Genomic DNA, 18,257 nt, shown 5'->3' with positions numbered 1-18,257 from the left:
TCCAGCAATTAAACATCCCCGCTGCGTTCTCCACGCTACTTATTTAGCACTCTTTCTCCTTAATGGGGAGTGCAGAGGTGTATCAGAGCCCAGCCCGGTTGGAATTGTTTGCAAAGCCGCATTAATGATATTTGACCGTATCGCTTGCTGTGGAGGTGATCCTGGCTCATGGTGGCCCCTGTGTGTTGGAGCAGAACTGGGGGGTCTGCAGGGTTTCCCAGGGCAGGATTTTCAGTAGAAGATGGCCCTACCTTTTTCCCAAGGTACTTCTGACTGAACTCTGACGGTTCACCTTTGTTAACAGCCCAACACATGAACAGTTCACTCCTGTCTTTCCCACCCATCCCCATGCCAGTCTCACCCATGGGCATTCAGAACCGGCTTCCAATGGGTCTTGTGCAAGGTGATTCTTTAGATTATGATTATGTACCTTGAGAGAGAGAACAGCATTACTGATATATGATACCTGGACTGTGGGTGGGGCATGCATATAACGTAAATGCATATGCATGTAATCGGGTGTGTTCTAGTAATACGTGCATTGGTCAGTACAAGATAAACATGCATGAAGTTCATTGGCTGTAGACACCTAGGTGTCAGTCGCCGTCTGACTTTGTCTGAAAGCTTGGGTTTCCCTGCTTCCCTCCTCCTGTGTCCTGCCTGGCTGGATTATGAAAAGAGAGACTGCCTTCCGGAGAAAAGAGCCAGGCACTCAAGGTGCTCCTGACCACTGCCCTTAGGAACCCCTGGGTCACTGGAAGAGTCCCGCTGGTGCTTCCAAGATCAAGCGCTTGGCTAACACCTGCAAGGTCGGTGAGTCGAGCCCACCCAGCAACTTTCTGACAATGTCCTGCTTGACCATGAACGCCACGCCATTCCTCTGGTTGGGGTGATTCTCGACCTAGTAAACCCTAATATTTGCCGATTCAAACCAATCTTTCTAGGAAGACGTGCTCCTTCAACAAGGATGTTGAGACTTGGTCTTACATGCTTTGAACATCTCGTTAGGAGAGACCAGCCCCTGGCAAAGGGCCTCGTGTTTGGTAAAGTAGAGGGGCAGCAAAAAAGAGGAAGGTCTGACAGCGTGGCTCCAATAGGCTCAGGCCCAGAAATAACTTTGAGGATGATGCAGGACTGTGTCGTGTTTCTTTCTGTTGCTCATTGGATTGATTTGGGTCAGAACCGGTGCAGCACCTAACAACAATAGCAACTTTGCAGAAGAAAGACTGGGAGGTCAACTTCCACCAGGATGACAGCCTAGAAAACTCTGCAGAAGTTCTCTCTGTCACCTGGGCCAGTGTGGGTCAAAAGTGATTCACCAGCATGTCACCACAGTAAGGCTGCCGGGGGCCAGCAGGGTGACCAAGGCCCACACATGGAAGCCAGGCGGCCCTGTGCTGCTCAGGCTCCCTGCTCCAGTGGGTTGAAAGGGTTGCTGCTCTTAGGGACCATCCAACTGGTTCCATCTCATAGCGACCCCAGGTCCAATGGAATGAATCATTGCCCTGCCCTGCACCTTCCTCCCGAGTGTCCACTGTGTCAGTCATCTTGTCTAGGGCCTTCCTCTTTTGCTGCCCTTCTTCTCTACCGAGCATGATGTCCTCTCCTGATAACATGTCCAAAGAATGTGATGAAATCTCCCCATGCTGGCCTCTTAAGAATTCTCGTTGTCCTTCTTCCCAGATAGGTCCGTTTGTTCTTTGAGCAGTCTGTCATTCCACTTCCAGCTTCCTTACTCAGACTCTGTTGAACTGCTGCGCCCATGGTTGTAATCCCACTTGGGAATCAGTTGTCTTTATTGGTTAGGAGGCCTGAGTATTGAGGGCCTGTCTTGAGTTGGTCTCCTGAGGTCTTCATTTCGGGCAGTCCGTGGTACTTCCAAAGTTCGGTCTTTGGGGCAGGTAAGGACGGCAGGCCAGGGTCTCTGCGTCCCAGATCTGGATGGGGGGGTCAAGCATTTGGTGTTGACAACTGTGTCTCTGCCTCCTTGAACCATGATGCACTTGTTACTGTTTGTGGATGGAGATGTCTTCTCAAAGGGCCTAATAATCGAATGTACTGTGCTTATCATAGAAGCGTACAGATTCGTACATATGGACCATATGTTGTGGTTCAGGGCCTTGGATCCCTTCCAGCCCATGGGGGCTGGCAGGGGGCGCTGTGTGCTACAGAATGAAACATTGCCTGGTCCCGTGCCATCTTCTAAAGAGTGGGTGTGTTTGAGCTCACAATTGCTGCCACTGAGTCACGCAATCTCAATGGAGGGTCTTCCCCATTTTTTCGACCCTCTGCCTACACAAGTGGGAAAAGTGTATCCATAAATACTGACCAATGACAACGAGTGTTCTTCTCCGTGCATAGGGACTAGGGGTGTTTTGCTTAGAACTTTCAGCGGTGACATTACTCGTTTAGCTCTGCGTCCTGCCCTTTCCCCCACACGCATGAGTACATTCCCCCCCCCCACTGCTGTAAGCTCGCCCTGAGCATTCCCACACACGGAAGTGCTTTGCGTAACCACGCTCCTCTTGGTGCGCCGTTAGATGGTAGGCAGAGCTGCCATGGTCTTGAAGTGGCCGTTCCCTGCTCTCTGAGACTTCCCGCATGGGGATGCCTATGGAGCCCCTGCCCTGGTGGCACAGCGGGTAAGTGCTTGTCGGCAGGCGGACTGGGCATCTACTCCCGTGAAGATTGCAGCTGAAGAGACGAGGCTGTGGGGCAGTTCATGGGGCACTCGCTCTGAGGGTATCTTGTCACATGGGGTCGCTGTGAGTCGGATCAACTCCACAGCACGCACCCCATCTGGGGGAGCCTGCACTTCATTATTCCATTTGCGCTGCCCGCCAACAGTGTGGTGGGGAGCCCGGTTTTAACCACAGCCTCGCTAACCGAGGGCAATGCTTTTAGTTTTGCTCTCCTTTTTAAAAATCATTGCCACTTTGCTGGGCAAGAACGCGTCCGTAATGGTGCAGCTCCCTTTTAGAGTGTTGACGGGGGCTTTATTGAGGAAGAGCCTGCTGTGTCTTTTGTCGTCTTGTGGAAATTCTAGGAGAGGGTTCTTAAGATAGGAAGCATTTATTTTTCACTCTGCTTTTTCTAAAGCTCTCATCTCTGTCCTCATACTCTGCCCCCCCCCCCACACACACACACCCCTCCCCCAGCTTTAAGTCATCCTGCAGGAAGAAATAATTGATTAACCCGCAGGAACAGTGAGCTGATGCTCTGAAGATCCTGGTGATAGAGGAGGCTTCCCAGTTGCCAGGCAATAAACAGCTTCGCCTGGATGTTGACTTTTCTGACTCCCTGCATGTCGTCGCAGGAACCCTGCTGCATAGTGGTTGACGCGTCCGGCTGCTAACCTCAAGGTCAGCGGTTTGAAACCACCAGCTGCTTTGTGGGAGAGAGAAGATGCTTTCTCCCCCCATAAAGATCTACAGACCTGAAACCCACTGGGTTTTCCTGGAGGGTCTCGGAGCCAGAATAGACGAGGTGTCTACCATTTAGTCAGTCCCTGTGAGCGCCTGCTGTTTACAGCCCAGCCAGGTTTGTGAGCAAGTTTTTCCGCCTTCCCTTTCTCCCTGCCTTCTACACGGCACCCCCCACCCCCCCGCCATGCGTGCATTGTGTGTCAGTTGAGGTGAAGGTCTGACAGGAGGAAATTAACTGGCTAATCCATGTGCGGTGGCCCCCGGCTCCTGCTCCTCTTCCTGGGAACGTGATTTATCGTTATTTGGCCGAAGGTCAAGATCAGATTCCGCAGGCTGGGGATAGAGGGGGAGCGATTTGATTTCTTTGACAGAGTTCATTAAAAATTCATACATATAGATCTGAAAATGAAACAGTCCTCCATGTCAACCTGGGTGACAGCGGGCGCCCACAGCAGGACCGCTCACCTTAGTGCGAGGCCCCCTTGCACCCATCCCCTGGGGAGAGGAAGGGGCTCCAGGTTCCTGGTGGTGGAAATGAGATTGTTCTCTCTTTGGCCCGAGGGCTTTCCTGGCGACTAGAAGCTGCCTGTTAACGAACCCTTCCATCTCGAAGAGCCCCCCTGTATTCGTGTGTTCTTTCACCCACTCATCTGACAAATGTTTGCCCGGCTTTAGGGCCCGGTCGGCGGCGTGTTAATTAAGAGACTTGGTTCTGAAGCTCCTTGATGCCCCGGCTTTCTTCCTGGGTTCCTCTGCCCTTGACTGGCTGCTTGGGAGCCATCTGACCCCTATGGCGTGTACACAGCAGCCTCTTAATATAAATCCCACAGTGGTGGGAACTTAGTCCTCCAGCCCAGTACCCCCTAACCATAATGTACAGGCATCCTCTGAGAATCTGGTGAAATGATGGTTCGGATTTAGCAGCTCACAGGTGGACCTGGAAGCTCTGCATTTCTCCCAAGTCCCCCAGTGGGAGGTGAGGGTATGTTGATGACGCCAACCTACAACAGCCCCCCCCCAAGACCGCACTTTGGGTAGCTCCACAACATCCTAGGTGATAAATCCAGCTGACGTGGAATCACTTGTGACTCTTCTTGCTCTCAGCCATCCAGTGGATTCTGACCCCGAGCCACCCTAGAAGACAGAGTAGAATTGCCTTTGTGGGTTTCAGAACCTGCAGCTCTTGATGGGGGTGTAGAAAGCCTCGTCTTTCTCCCCCGGGGCAGCTGGTGGTTTCAAACTCCTGACCTCATTGTGAGCAGCCCATTGCGTAACCGTTATTCCACAAGGGCTCCATGTTCCGACACGTGATGGCCCCAGACTGTGGCCGAGTGGACCATAAATTCGTCCATCACTGATCTTTCAGGAGTAGATCAGCGGCCTTTCTTCCAAGCCACCAACCACCTTGTGTTCAGGCTGCAAACACATTTTCCACTCACATTACCCAGGATTCCTTCCTACAAAGCAGGCAGATGTCATGCCTAAGAACGTCAGAAAGCCATGTGCTCGATTCCTCTGGTTATTTACAACCTTCAAACCTGCCCTAACTGACATGCTTCATTGTGGAAGAAAAATTCCCTGCTGCCGTGGCAGTGAAGTGACCAGGGCTCTCTGTCCTCCCCAGATTCCCATCAGGCCGCACATACTCGTGTCTGTCCGCTACTTTCTGCTCTCCCCGCGTCGTGGGGGTGCAGGGCTGACCCGGTGACAGATGAGGCGGAGCTACATTTGTTGCTTTGAACAAACTATACTAATTAAAATGTACCCCACTGGGCTTGCCGTTCACCATAAGTAATGCATATTTCATTAGCGTTTGCTTTAAAAACCAACAAGCTCATAAAGTTAAGATTGCGTTAGCCTAAATGCTGTCCAGATTTAATATGCGTGATATAACCTCCCGGCTCCCAATGAGCTTGAACAGGCAGTTCTTGGTGCTTCTCTGCTGCTTGTTTTTCCGGAGGAGAATCAATACCGGGTGGGGGTTAGACTAACAACGTGAGATGTCAAGAACTGAGGAAATAATTAAACTTAGAGTGTTAACAAAGCCCCGTGGTTGTAGGGATTGGAGAGCGGGCTCACTCCCCCGCCTCAGGCAGATTTGTAGGCATTTTCAGCAGGAGATAGAATCTGGACGCATTTCTCTGCCAGGGAATGTTTGAGTAAATGTCAGCTGTGATCCATAGAGAAGCCACAGGGAGAGCAGGGCTGTAAATGCCACTCATGTCCTCCTCGGCAAGAGCGTGTATGTCTGTCCATGCACAAGCACGCACGCTTTTCAACTAGGACAAAGGTTTCTTCCCACTTGGTCAACTTGCAGGTGATATCAACCACAATTGGGGTCGAGGGACCAAAACTGCCCAGGAGAAGCTGATTGCCAACATGTTAGCAGTTGTAGCCTGAAGAAAACCAACTTGTAAAGATGGTGATGCCAGCCTGTGGGATCTAAGGATTGTAAATTATTTCATTCAAATCCAAAGGAGGGAATGGCATCAGAGCATGTGAGCACCAGGTTTGCAGAAGGCCGTGGATGGCGGTGGAAGCCAAAATCCCTTTGCAGGTTCCACACATGGATGAAGGCCCTGGTGAATCCGCTCCACTCCTAGCCGAGGGATGTGAACAGCCCTGCCATCAGACAGCATGGTAACGTCGATTATGGCAGACAGAGTTCAGTCAAAATGTAATGCCTTATCATTTGATCGCCATGTTGACCTATTTTAAAGCTGATGTTTCTGGTTTTTTGTTTTGTTTTAAGTGAAGGGGAAATTAAGGCCCCAGTGAATCGCTTCTGATCATGGACCAGGGATGTGAATAGACTTGCTATCATGCAGAATGGAGGATGCAGTGTAACAACGATGAAACATACAGCTTTCCTCTAGTTCTTTAATGCTTCTTTCCCCCCACACCCCCCACCCCACTATCATGATCCCAGTTCTACCTTAAAAATCAGGCTAGACCAGAGGATGTACACTGGTACAGATAGGAACTGAAACAGGGAGTCCAGGCAGATGATTTCTTCAGGCCATTGGTGAGAGTAGCGATACCGGGAGGGTGGAGGAAAGGTGGGGTAGAAAGGGGGAACCAATTACAAGGATCTACATATAACCTCCTCCCAGGGGGATGGACAACAGAAAAGTGGGTGAAGAGAGATGTTGGGACAGTGTAAAATATGACAAAATAATAATTTATAAATTATTAAGGGTTAATGAGGGAGGGTGAGCTGGGAGGGAGGGGGGAAATGAGGAGCTGGTACCAAGGGCTCAAATAGAAAGCAAATGTTCTGAGAATGATGAGGGCAACAAATGTACAAATGTGCTTGACACAAGGGATGTATGTATGGCTTGTCATAAGAGTTGTATGAGCCCCAAATAAAATGATTTTTTAAAAAAAGAAGACTGTTGCAGACATGGTTAGGTTAAAATTTAATATGTTCTCATTTGATCTCCTTATGATCCATTTAAATGTGTTCTATTTTAATACTTTCTGCTTTCTTTTCCTTTGTGAGGTTTTTCATCCGTGTTACCTTTTTTTTTAATGTCTTTCTGTATATGAAATCCAGGATAGATAGATCTATAGAGGCACTAATGGATTAATGGTTCCTTGTGGGGTACAGTGAGGGACAGTGAGGAGAAATGGGGAGCTAAGAACGATGAGTACAAGAATGAAGGAAGTGTCCTAGAACTGAAAAAAATACACCCCCATAAAGACGATGATGTCCCAGCCATCTGCTTCATCAAATTAAGATGCCTCTCGGCCCTGGGAGAGACCCCAGCCGCATCGTTCTTTGAGCTTGGAACTGCAGCTGCTGACAGCATCTGGATGTCCAGGTGGACATGGGGCAGAGTAGCTCCGTGTTCCCCACGTGAACAAAGCGTGCTCCCGGTGAGGGTCAGAGCAGAGGATTGCTGTTGAGCACTGACTGGGCGCCCACTAAGGACTCAGGGCCACAGATCCTGACTAGTCTCCCAGGAGTTGGGCTTCCACATGCCGTTGTTGTAAACCCTTCTTATCCTGTGAGGAGCCACAGCCTCGGAACCACCAGGGGCAGCCCTGCCCTGCCTTCTAGGTGGCTGCTATGAGTTGGCAGAAACTCCATGGCGTTGAGTTCTCCTCAGCCACCACCCCCAGTCCCACCTGCAGGTGTGCTCTTCCCGCTCTGTGGGTGAGATGAGAGCCTCCCAGGGGCTCACTTCCCACCATGGCTTTCCCAGGTCCCGGTCTCACTCTCCTTCATCCCCCCTCCCCCCCTCCCCAGTCACCTTGCACTACTGAGAAAGCCTCTCTTTCTAGAAGCGGTCACCCTACTGTAACTTCTTTGGTCCCTCGTCCTGCGGATCTTTCTTCTGCTTAGATTGGAAAGGTCAGTCCATCTCAAAGATCCATTTATTTTCTCAGTCTCGCCTACAATGTTAGCTCTCGACCCAAACCTCCTCAGTCTTTGTTCCCCTGAGCGGCGGCCATGAATGGCCACAAGCAACAGAAATATATTGTCTCACAGTTCTGCAAGCCAGACAGTTTGACAGGGCTGAAACCAAGGTGCCGCCAGGCCACAGGCTCTCTCTGAAAGGGTTCAGGGAGCAGGCGCTCCTGACTTTCTCTTAGCTTCTGGTCTCCTGGCAGCCTCTCGTGTTCCTTGTCTTGGGAACACATCACTACACCCTCTGTTTGTCTGTTCATCACCTCTGTGTCGCGTCTCTTCCTGCAGTGAGGTCAAGTCGTGCTGGGCTGCCCTTATGGCCTCACCTGAATGTGGTTACATTAGAAAAAACTACTTCCACGATTACATTCACAGGTACCTGGGGTTAGGGTCTCAGCCCAGAGTCCCTTCCTAAAATTCTTTGCTTTTCATCTTAAGTCTTGGTCCCTCACCTTGGCATTCAGAGCTCTCTCTGTCTGTGACTCCAGTATACTTCATATTCTACCCTGTGCCCCAGCAAAACTGGATTGCTTATTGTTCCACAACTGGACCTTGAAATGTCCTCCTACGGCCCTGCCTCATGGAATAGCTTGTCTCCACATCTCTACTGGTTAACGTCCTTCAAGACTTATCTCCAGCACCACCAGCCTGTGTTCTTTTTCTCACCTCTAAGCAGAGGCGGTCGCTACTGCCCTCCTCCATCCCCTGCATTTGCTTAGATCCACTTCCCAACAGCTACGTTAGACCACTCATATCCCTGACAGCTACGGCATCTCTGATGCTGAGCATCTTTAGGTCTAGAGAAGTAAGAAGAATTGTGTGCGCCCAGAAAATGGGCCACCATTACACCTGAGTTACCAGGGCAACAACAATAAGACTAACCCCCTGCATGGAGTCTATCCTGACTCATAGGGACCCTGTGTAGGGGACATCTTTATAGAATCCCAATGCCTCGTCTTTCTCCCACCGAGCAGCTGGTGAGTTGTGCAGTTAGCAGCCCAGTGCCTATCCCCCATCCCACCAGAGCTCCTCATTAACACCTGTCACTCCAACCCACAGACCTGATAGGACACAGGCAGACCTGCCTCTTTGGATTCCAAGGCTGTAAATTTACTTTTTTTTAAATTAAAAGGTCATTTTATTGGGGGCTCTTCCAGCTCTTATAACAATCTATATATCAATTGTATCAAGCATATTTATACATATGTTGCCATCATTATTCTGGAACATTTACTTTCTATTGAGCCCTTGGTATCAGCTCTATTTTCCCTCCCTCCTTCCTGCACCCTCGTGGCCCCATGATCAATTATAAATCATTATTTTCATGCACCGACCACTGTCTCCCTCCCCCCATGATTTCTGTTGTTTGTCCCCCTGGGGGGCGGTGGTTTGGTTTTGTGTCACTCATTGTGATTGGTTCCCCTTTTCTTCCCTCCTCTCTCTGTCTTCACCCTACCCTTCTGGTATTGTTACTCCCATTCCTGTTCCTGGATTCTGTGTATTGTGAGGTCATAGCTCTTATCCAGACCTGTGTACATAGTCTTATCCATACCTGTGTACATGCAGTGAAAGGCAGGACTGGGGTTATGATCATGGGAGGTGAGGAAGCCTCAAGGAACGAGAGGAATATTGTGTGTTTCATCGGTGCTATACTGCATTCTGATTGACTCATCCCTTCCCTGTGACCCTTCTGTGAGGGCATACCCCATTGTCTACAGATGGGTTTGGGGTCTCTGCATCAAGCCCCCTAGTTCTCAACAATATGTTTTGCTTGTTTGTTTGGGGTCTTCTGATGCCTATTACCCGATCCCGTCGGCACCTCATGATCACACAGGCTGGTGTGCTTCTTCCATGTGGTCTTGTTGCTTCTCTGCTCCGTGGCCACTTGCTTAACTTTGAGCCTTTAAGGCCCCAGACACTATTTCTTTTGATAGCCGGACAAAATGGGTACACAAGCAAAGGTGGCTTTAAATCTTGATGGGAGCAGAAAACCCTCACTTTTCTCCCACAGGGTGGCTGGTGGGCTCGAACTTCTGGCCTTGTGATTCACAGCGCAGGCAGTGACCCCTGCACCATCATAAGCATGCCTTCGCTGGGTATCAGATTGGACTCCCTACAGGACAGGGCCGGTCCCTGTGTGGCTTAGCTTTTGCCTGGCGTCAGCAGTGATGAGACAGGAGGCTGAGTTCTCTGCTGCTCCCGGAATTCCAGGGCCTTCACCAAACTGCATCCTTGGAGACTCTGAGTCCGAGGAGAAGGCCTCACATCTCAGCACACATCTTAGAAGTTTCTAAAAGCAGCCTTGGGAGCGATTAGTGTGATGGGCCCCATGGATCTCCCTTTGACTCCAGTTGGGCGGTGCCCTCATGCGCAGACCTGGGCCAAATGGCTTACCATCGACGCCTCAGCCTCTGCACCTGTAAAATGGGCCTAAGCATACTTTGTTTTTAAGGCTATTGGGAGGATTAAATGAAACCGCACGTGTGAAATGGCCAGACTCTGCTTCACTCCAAGAAGATGCCATGCATGTTGATTGCCTTCCCCAAAAGCCGCATCCAACTCTGCTCCCTGGTTTCAGGCGATCGCACCGGCTGGTGTGCTTCTTCCATGTGGGCTTGTTGTTCCTCCGCTAGATGGTTGCTTGTTCACCTTGAAGGCCCCAGACGCTCTATCTTTCGATAGCCAGACAGAATGGGTACGTAAACAGATGTGGCTGTAAACCTTGCCTGCCTTGATCCACCGTCTCTTGTTGTCACCCATGACTTCACTTAAAGGTTTCTTCCACCGTAAGCGAGAAACTCTCCTCCGGCCGGCCAGGATGTGTCTGCCTCTCCAGGCCGGGTGGCCCCTGGGCCTGGGTTGTGACACCGTGGCCGTGCTGAGTTCTCTCCGAATGCCATTTTTGGTGTCGTCATTCAGTATGCATTTGTTGAGCACCTGCTCTGTGGCAGACACGATTCTAGTCCCGGAGCACACAGCCATACCCAAGGAGCCGAACTCCCCACCTTTAAAGAAGGTGTCTTCTAGAGGGGAGAGGACACACTATGCATAAGCAAGTATCAGAAAGCTCCAGGAGAGCCCTGTGGCTGGAGCCCAGAGAGGGTGGAGGAGAGGAAGAGGCGGGAGCCAGACAGCGTGGCCATCAGAGACTCTGGGTAAGAAAGGGACACACAGACACACACACACACACACACACACACACACACACACAGAAACCCAAGGCTGTTGAGTCCATTCCGACTCAGCAGCCCCACAGGACAGTGTAGAACAGCCCCATCGGTTTTCCAAGGCCGTGGTTCTTACGGAAGCAGGCTGTTACATTTTCCTCCCAAGGAGCCGCGGATGCTTTTGAACCAGCAACCTTTGAGTTGGCAGCCAAGGGCTTAGCCATTGCACCACCAGGGCTTCTCAGCAACCTACCAAAGGAGGGTTTTGAGCAGAGGAGCCATGTGCTCTTGCTCGGGGTCTGTTGAAATTTGGGGGTCATGCGGCAGAGGCAGAGAAAACAGCTGAGAGGCTAGACAGCTGGCAAGGGAGAGGCGCTGGAGCTGGGGCTGGGTGGTAACGGTGGAGGTGATGGGGTACAGGGTCCTGAGAGGGGCCAGTGCCTCTGACGTGGTACGTGAGAGGGGGGTCAGAGGTGACCCCAAGGGTTCTAGTCTGAGTGAACAGAAGCATGGGTCCCCATTAGCAGAGATGAGGGACACAGGAACTCAGGGATACCTCGTGAAATTAAGGGTCCCCTGTCAGCTGACCTCTGGGATGGATGAGAACCGCTCCCAGAAGGGGCTACATGGGAACTTTCTGGTCTAGGGCGGAGCCAGGACCCTCCAGAAGGATATGTCATCGGCTTGCATCTCTGCCAAGCACTATCTCTGGAATAGCTAGTTTGTTGGTATTGTGATAGTAATACCTGCTCATGACCAAAAATAAGAAGCATGAAGAAGACGGGCAGACTGAAGTATCTCTTCCCAGGGTCAAGGTCTTCCTTGCCACCCTGCTCTCTGGAGGCCATGACTTTGGCGGTGTTCTCCTGGGCCGCCCATAGTATTCTGTGATCCCGTGGTCGTGAGTTAGAATTGACACCACAGCTACGGAGTTGTCGCTGCTGGCTTTTGGTTTTGTTTTTGTACATAGTGGACGCTGAGTAACATCCTCTCACGTGATCCTCTAGTCAACCCATTGAGATGACAGACCAAACTGAGTGCCTCAAGTCAATTCTGACTCGTCGTGAGCCTGCGGGCCAGAGTAGAACTCCCCCTAGGGGTTGCTGAGACTGGACCTCTTTCCCGGCAGTAGATAGCCTCATCTTCCTCCCTCAGAGCCACTGGTGGTTTCAAACTGCAGACCTGGTGGTGAGCGGTCAACATGTAACCAACATGTCACCACTACGCCACCAGTGGAGCAGGTGAGCTCACTTTCCCAAGGCCACTCAGCATGGAGTGTGAGGCAGGACTTCAGACTCCCAAACACCATCACATGATCGTTGTCCCCAGGCAGACAGCAGCCCCCACCCCGAAAGTTGCCGTGGGAACTGCCCCGGTGTCTCCTGCTGTGAACAAGGTTCTCCGGGAAACTGTTTTGTGCAGACCCTGCTGAAACGAAATTGCAATAGACTCATTAAACCGACCTCTTTCGGTAGGCCTGCCATATTTCTAGTTCCAGCTTGCCTTCTCTCCTGAGAAAGCAAGCCCAACATTGTTTGGGGAAGTTGCTCAATTATTAATGATTGGGTAATACTTTGAATATGTCAAGTGTCATTAAATTGTTAATAAGAAGGCCCTGGAGGGGGGAGTCAGTTGTGTGTGTGTGTATATGTGTGTGTGTGTATCATATCTCTCTCTCTCTCTCACAAACACACACACACACACACACACACACCCCTACATGCGTCCTCCTTAGCTCACAGCTGACCCAAAGCCTTGGGAAGGGAAGGTGAGGCTGGCGGGCCCTGGCGGCTGGGGGGTAGACGGCTGCTCCCTTGACTGTGGCACTTGGATGGAATCTGCCGATCGCAGGAAGAGGAGTTTATCTAGGGAGCAGCTGAGGAAATGGCCCTGGAGCAAATCCTCCCCCCAGACAAGGAGCGAAGGAAGATAAAGGATCTGCTGTAATAGGAGGTGGCTCCCATTCCTCTTGGCTGGGAGCGACTCCCGTGATGGGACGATGTGCTGTGTCTGAGGCTGCTGCCTGTGATCCGGGCCTTTCCAGATGGACTCCGTAAGGCTTGCCGCTCTTACGATGCTGGTCTTCTAGCGCTGTGGGTTTTGGGGGGGAGTTTGGGAGCCGGAAGACATCTTTTGAAAAAGCCCTAGCCCTCAGCCATGCCCCAGGAAGCACGCCGAATTGTAATGAGGTTGTCAGTTCCAGGGAGGGTGCGGGCTCAGAAAAGGTTAAGTTCCAGAAAACAAATGGCACGCTAAAGACAGGCCTCCACAGTCTAAGGGGATATTGACTCTTCCTCCCGAAGGAAATGCTTACAGGTTGCAGGAAGAAAGATTTCAGCCCAACATAAAAAGTAGACCTATTGGAGAGGTAGTGCGGAGAGCTTCTCGGGCAGTCGCAGCATCCGCCCTCTGCTGACCCAACACCCGTCTCGGTGTCTGCAGCCTCCTCCACTTCCTTCCTGGGCAACGAGAACCAGCGGCCAGAAATCCATCATGTCTATCCTCAAGGTTCATGCCAGAGAGATCATCGACTCCCATGGAAATCCCACCGTTGAGGTCGATCTTTACACCGCCAAAGGGCTCTTCAGAGCGGCCGTGCCCAGTGGGGCCTCGACTGGGAGCTATGAGGCCCTGGAGCTCTGGGACAATGACAAGACCCGGTATCTGGGCAAAGGTGTCTCAAAGGCTGTTGAGCACATCAATAAAACAATTGCGCCTGCCCTGGTTAGCAAGAAGCTGAACGTTACGGAACAGGAAAAGATCGACAAGCTGATGATTGAGATGGATGGAACTGAGAATAAATCAAAATTTGGTGCAAATGCCATTCTGGGCGTGTCCCTCGCTGTGTGCAAGGCCGGAGCTGTTGAGAAGGGAGTCCCCCTATACCGTCACATTGCTGACTTGGCTGGCAATTCCGAAGTTATCCTGCCCGTTCCTGCTTTCAATGTGATCAACGGCGGCTCCCACGCCGGCAACAAGCTGGCCATGCAGGAGTTCATGATCCTCCCCGTCGGAGCAGCCAACTTCAAGGAGGCCATGCGCATCGGGGCCGAGGTGTACCACAACCTGAAGAGCGTCATCAAGGAGAAGTACGGCAAGGATGCCACCAATGTTGGCGATGAAGGCGGATTTGCTCCCAACATCTTGGAGAACAAAGAAGCCCTGGAGCTGCTGAAGAACGCTATTGGGAAAGCTGGTTACACCGACAAGGTGGTGATCGGCATGGATGTTGCTGCCTCCGAGTTCTTCAGGTCTGGGAAATACGACCTAGATTTTAAGTCTCCTGATGACCCCAGCAGGTACATCTCACCTGACCAACTGGCAGACCTGTACAAGTCCTTCATCACGAACTACCCAGTGGTGTCTAGCGAAGACTCCTTCGACCAGGATGACTGGGACGCTTGGGCAAAGTTCACTGCCAGTTCAGGGATCCAGGTGGTAGGGGACGATCTCACAGTGACCAACCCGAAGCGAATCGCCAAGGCCGTGGACGAGAAGTCGTGCAACTGCCTCCTGCTCAAAGTGAACCAGATCGGCTCCGTGACCGAGTCTCTGCAGGCGTGCAAGCTGGCCCAGTCCAATGGTGGGGCGTCATGGTATCTCATCGTTCTGGGGAGACCGAGGATACTTTCATTGCTGACCTGGTGGTGGGACTCTGCACTGGACAGATCAAGACTGGTGCGCCGTGCCGATCTGAGCGCCTGGCCAAGTACAACCAGATCCTCAGAATTGAAGAGGAGCTGGGCAGCAAGGCCAAGTTTGCTGGCCAGAAGTTCAGAAATCCCCTCGCCAAATAAGCTGGGCAGGCAGACTCTGGTAGCCCCTCCCTGAGCTTGTCGGCGTTCTCTCCGCTTCACTAGAGCTGCCCTGCAGCCAAGCCAGAGCAGCTGACCCCTGTTGGAACCCCAGCTTTGTGACCCTGTGACTCAACTCCTTGCCCTTGAGAGCTTCCCACCAAGTGTCCCAGTGTCATCCCGAGGTGTCAACAGGCAACATCCCCAGTGGTTTTGTTTGCAAAATAAACATCAGTGACCCCTAAAATAAAATAAAAAAGTAGAGCTATTAAAAACCCTTAAACTGAGCAAACCAGCCCAGTGAGGTAGTGAGCTAGCTCTCGATAGGGGCATAAGGAGGCTGATGGACCATCTGTTAGGGTGCTGACAAAGTACTTCCCTTTCTTTTTAATGCTTAAGTTCCATTTTGGTGAAAACGTGCCCAGCCTTGCTGAAGCTGCCAGTCAGTGACCTGGGTCCTCCCGGCCCTGCCTTCCCCTTCGCTGGCAGGCCCGGCTCCTGAACCCCTGTGCTCAAGCCTCACCATGGACCAGCTCAGCGCCTAGAGCAGCGCTTCTCCACCTGCCTCAGGCCTCCACCCTTTCACACAGCTCCTCACGCTGTGGTGACCCCCCCCCCCATAAAATTATCTTCATTGCTACGTCACCACTGTCATTTTGCTACTGTTATGAATCGCACGAGGGTCGCTCAACCCCCCACAGGTTGAGAACCTCTGACGTAGAGGTCCTTCTTTCAAAGAGAGCTCCACTCCAGGCGAACAGCCCTGGCTAATTCTGCTAAACCGTTGGAATTTTAAAATGACTTCGGGATATAATTTTCCCCAATATTTAAATGGTCACATACTGTCACATGGATGAACCTCAAAATCACGTTGAGTGAAGTTAAAACGCAAAACCCAAACTCCCTGCCACCCAGTCGATGCCGCCTCATAGCGACCCTGTAGGCCTGGGTAGGACTGGCCCGTGAGTTTCCCAGAAGGCCCATCTGATGTGACAGCCTCCCGAGTGGGTCAGGCCTCTCACAAAAGGATGGCCATTGTACTGTCTATTTATATGAACGATCTAGACTAGGCGAATGCCTTGGGGCCTAAGGCTCTCGGTGGTTTCTTAGGAAGCACTGCACGTGCTCATGGTGATGGAGAAGGGAGCACCTGTTGGTTGTGCGTGACTCAGGTGGGCATTGTCGCTGAAATGTTCCTGTGAAGCTTGCTAAGTGGACAAATGCACCGTCTGTGTTTTTACCACGTGAATGAATGACCGAGTGGAGCAAGGTGACTGAGGACGTAACTGGGAAAGTAGAGGTAAAACTACTGTAACTTTGCACACCCTTCAGAATTGAATTCCCCAGACTCAAGTATCAGCAGCAGCTCCCCGCATCCAACTTACTTCCACCCCAGTCTGCCCTTCCCGTTAGGAGACAGGGACCGGATTCCCATCTTAGCAACATCTGCCGCCTTGGGAGCACCCTGCGCTCCTGAGAGACTCACCCCACGTGGCTTCTGAAGTGCCTCGAGCCCCTCGTTCAGAGCCCCTGCCTGGAGAGGGGCCAGTGGAACTCTGCCAGCTGCCTTCGGTTTCCGCTGACGGCCTCGAGGTCCCCGGGCAGGGTGTGATGCCGTTCTCGAGGGAAGAACGTGATGACAAGTCACAGTTGCCTCTCCCCTTCGACGTCATCATCAGCATCTTTGGGAGGGCATTCCTGGACTCAACAGGACCTGGGGGTCTCGGTTTCATAAGGCAGCCCTTTGGTTTTTCTTGGACACATGCAGGGCTAGAGCGGCTGTGCCAAGAAATGGCTGTCTTTGGAGCGACATGTGTGCTTTGCGGGGGGGGGGGGGTGTTTCTGTCAGTTTGGGGCCATGCTTTATTAAGGATGGCTTCCACTGGGTGAGCGCTTGCAGCGTTCACTGTGCGGGGCCCTTGATTCGAGTCGTTGGGGCTAGAGATGGTGGCTTCCCCACGTGATAGATGGGCAAGGTAAGACACAGAGAGGTTAAGCGATTCCACCATCGAGCCACAGACGTTAGCTAGCTTCCCAGAGGCGCGTCTCTTACGGGGGTTAATGAAAGGCAAGCAGCAGGCAGTTTTGCCAAACCCCAGTGTAAGCAAAGCTAATAAATGTGCAAACATACTCAAAGCAAAATTAGGGGCTGATTACTTGCTTTGCAAAGGTCCTTGGCTTTGGAAACCGGGAAATAAATGAATTTCCAAGCATGTTTTCTTTTCCTGTCTAACTCCCTGGTCAATGAAAAGTAAAGCATACTGACCAAAATCGATGATTATATGACAAGATCTCCATAGGGATCTTCTGTTACTTCTTTAAATGTAGTGAGCATGCTTGAGCTACACTTCCGCTCGTTTTAATACCCGAAGTCCTTGCGAGTCTGTGTGCCTGTGGTGTCTACTGGCCCTGGTATTTGGCAGCTGGCTCCCTGAGTACCTGCTCACCGTGGAATGTGCCCCACTCGTCTCTGAAAATTGTCTCTGGGGATTCAGCAGGTGAAGACACCCGCTTCCAAGGAGGTTTGCCTAAGCTCCTGCTACCACCATGGAGGGTGCTAGAAACCCACTACCTTTCCAAGCCAAGGTCCTGAGGTTCCCTAGACCAGAGAGGTAGAGGAAAGCCAAGGTGCGCTATCAGTAGGAGCACCCCCCCCCATATGGTAACAGATCTGTCCACATGTTCCTGTACCTCTCATCACAGCGCCATCCCTTCACTGTGGTCTCCTTCGTGTTGGAGTGGGGGACTTAGTTCTGGTTCATTCTTATCCCGAGAGACAGATCTTCTGTTAAGAGGCCCCACTCTGGGCTGGCCCCAGATCCTGGCTTCTGTGCCTCTCCATCTTTGCCAAGACAGAAAGCCAGTTGACTGGATCACCATTGCTACTGGGGAAGAAGTTGCCTCTGTTCCACAAGTCTACCCTTTCATGTTTGGGCACTACCTCTTTCATGATTTCAGGATATTTTATTCCAGAATTATACGTTAACCCCCACCCACCTAGCCCCCGAGTGGAGAGTTGGTTCTAATCTACACTGACTTCTTTAACCAGGACTACAATCCTCATTACTATAGTTCGAAGACCTCTTGACCCAGTGTTGGGGATAAGGCACAGAGGCTCTGCTTCCGGCCTTCCATTGGCGAGAACCTTTACCCGATTTGGCCCAACGCTTTTTCCTTTCCTTTAGGTCTGTGCCACCCCAGATCCCTGGCTGGTGCAGTTTGGGCCCAACTCCTAACCTACAGCTTGATGGTTCCAACCCATCTGGTAGCTTGTGGAAGAAAGGCTTGGTGATACCCTCCCATAAAGAGGACATCTAGGGGAACCTCACAGAGCCAATTTCCTCTCTAACCACCTCCTTACCTCGCTGCCGTCGAGTCGATGCCGAACCATAGCGACCCTGTAGGCCAGGGTAGAACTGCCTCCTCTGAGTTTCCCAGGCTGTAAGAGTTCATCTTT

The 18,257-nt window shown here is 51.6% G+C and overlaps 1 protein-coding gene and 1 pseudogene across 2 annotated transcripts in view; both read left to right on the top strand.

Moving 5' to 3' along the window:
* Positions 1 to 18,257, top strand: part of LDLRAD3 (low density lipoprotein receptor class A domain containing 3) — a 280,744-nt gene that overhangs the window by 212,592 nt on the left and 49,895 nt on the right. The gene's annotated exons all lie outside the window — the stretch shown is intronic.
* On the top strand, positions 13,375 to 15,059 carry LOC142444711 (alpha-enolase pseudogene; annotated as a pseudogene).

Source organism: Tenrec ecaudatus, chromosome 4, assembly GCF_050624435.1.
Source record: "Tenrec ecaudatus isolate mTenEca1 chromosome 4, mTenEca1.hap1, whole genome shotgun sequence".
NCBI classification, from domain to species: Eukaryota; Metazoa; Chordata; class Mammalia; order Afrosoricida; family Tenrecidae; genus Tenrec; species Tenrec ecaudatus.
Note: the sequence above shows the minus strand (reverse complement) of the source record. Positions and strands in the feature narration are given on the sequence as shown.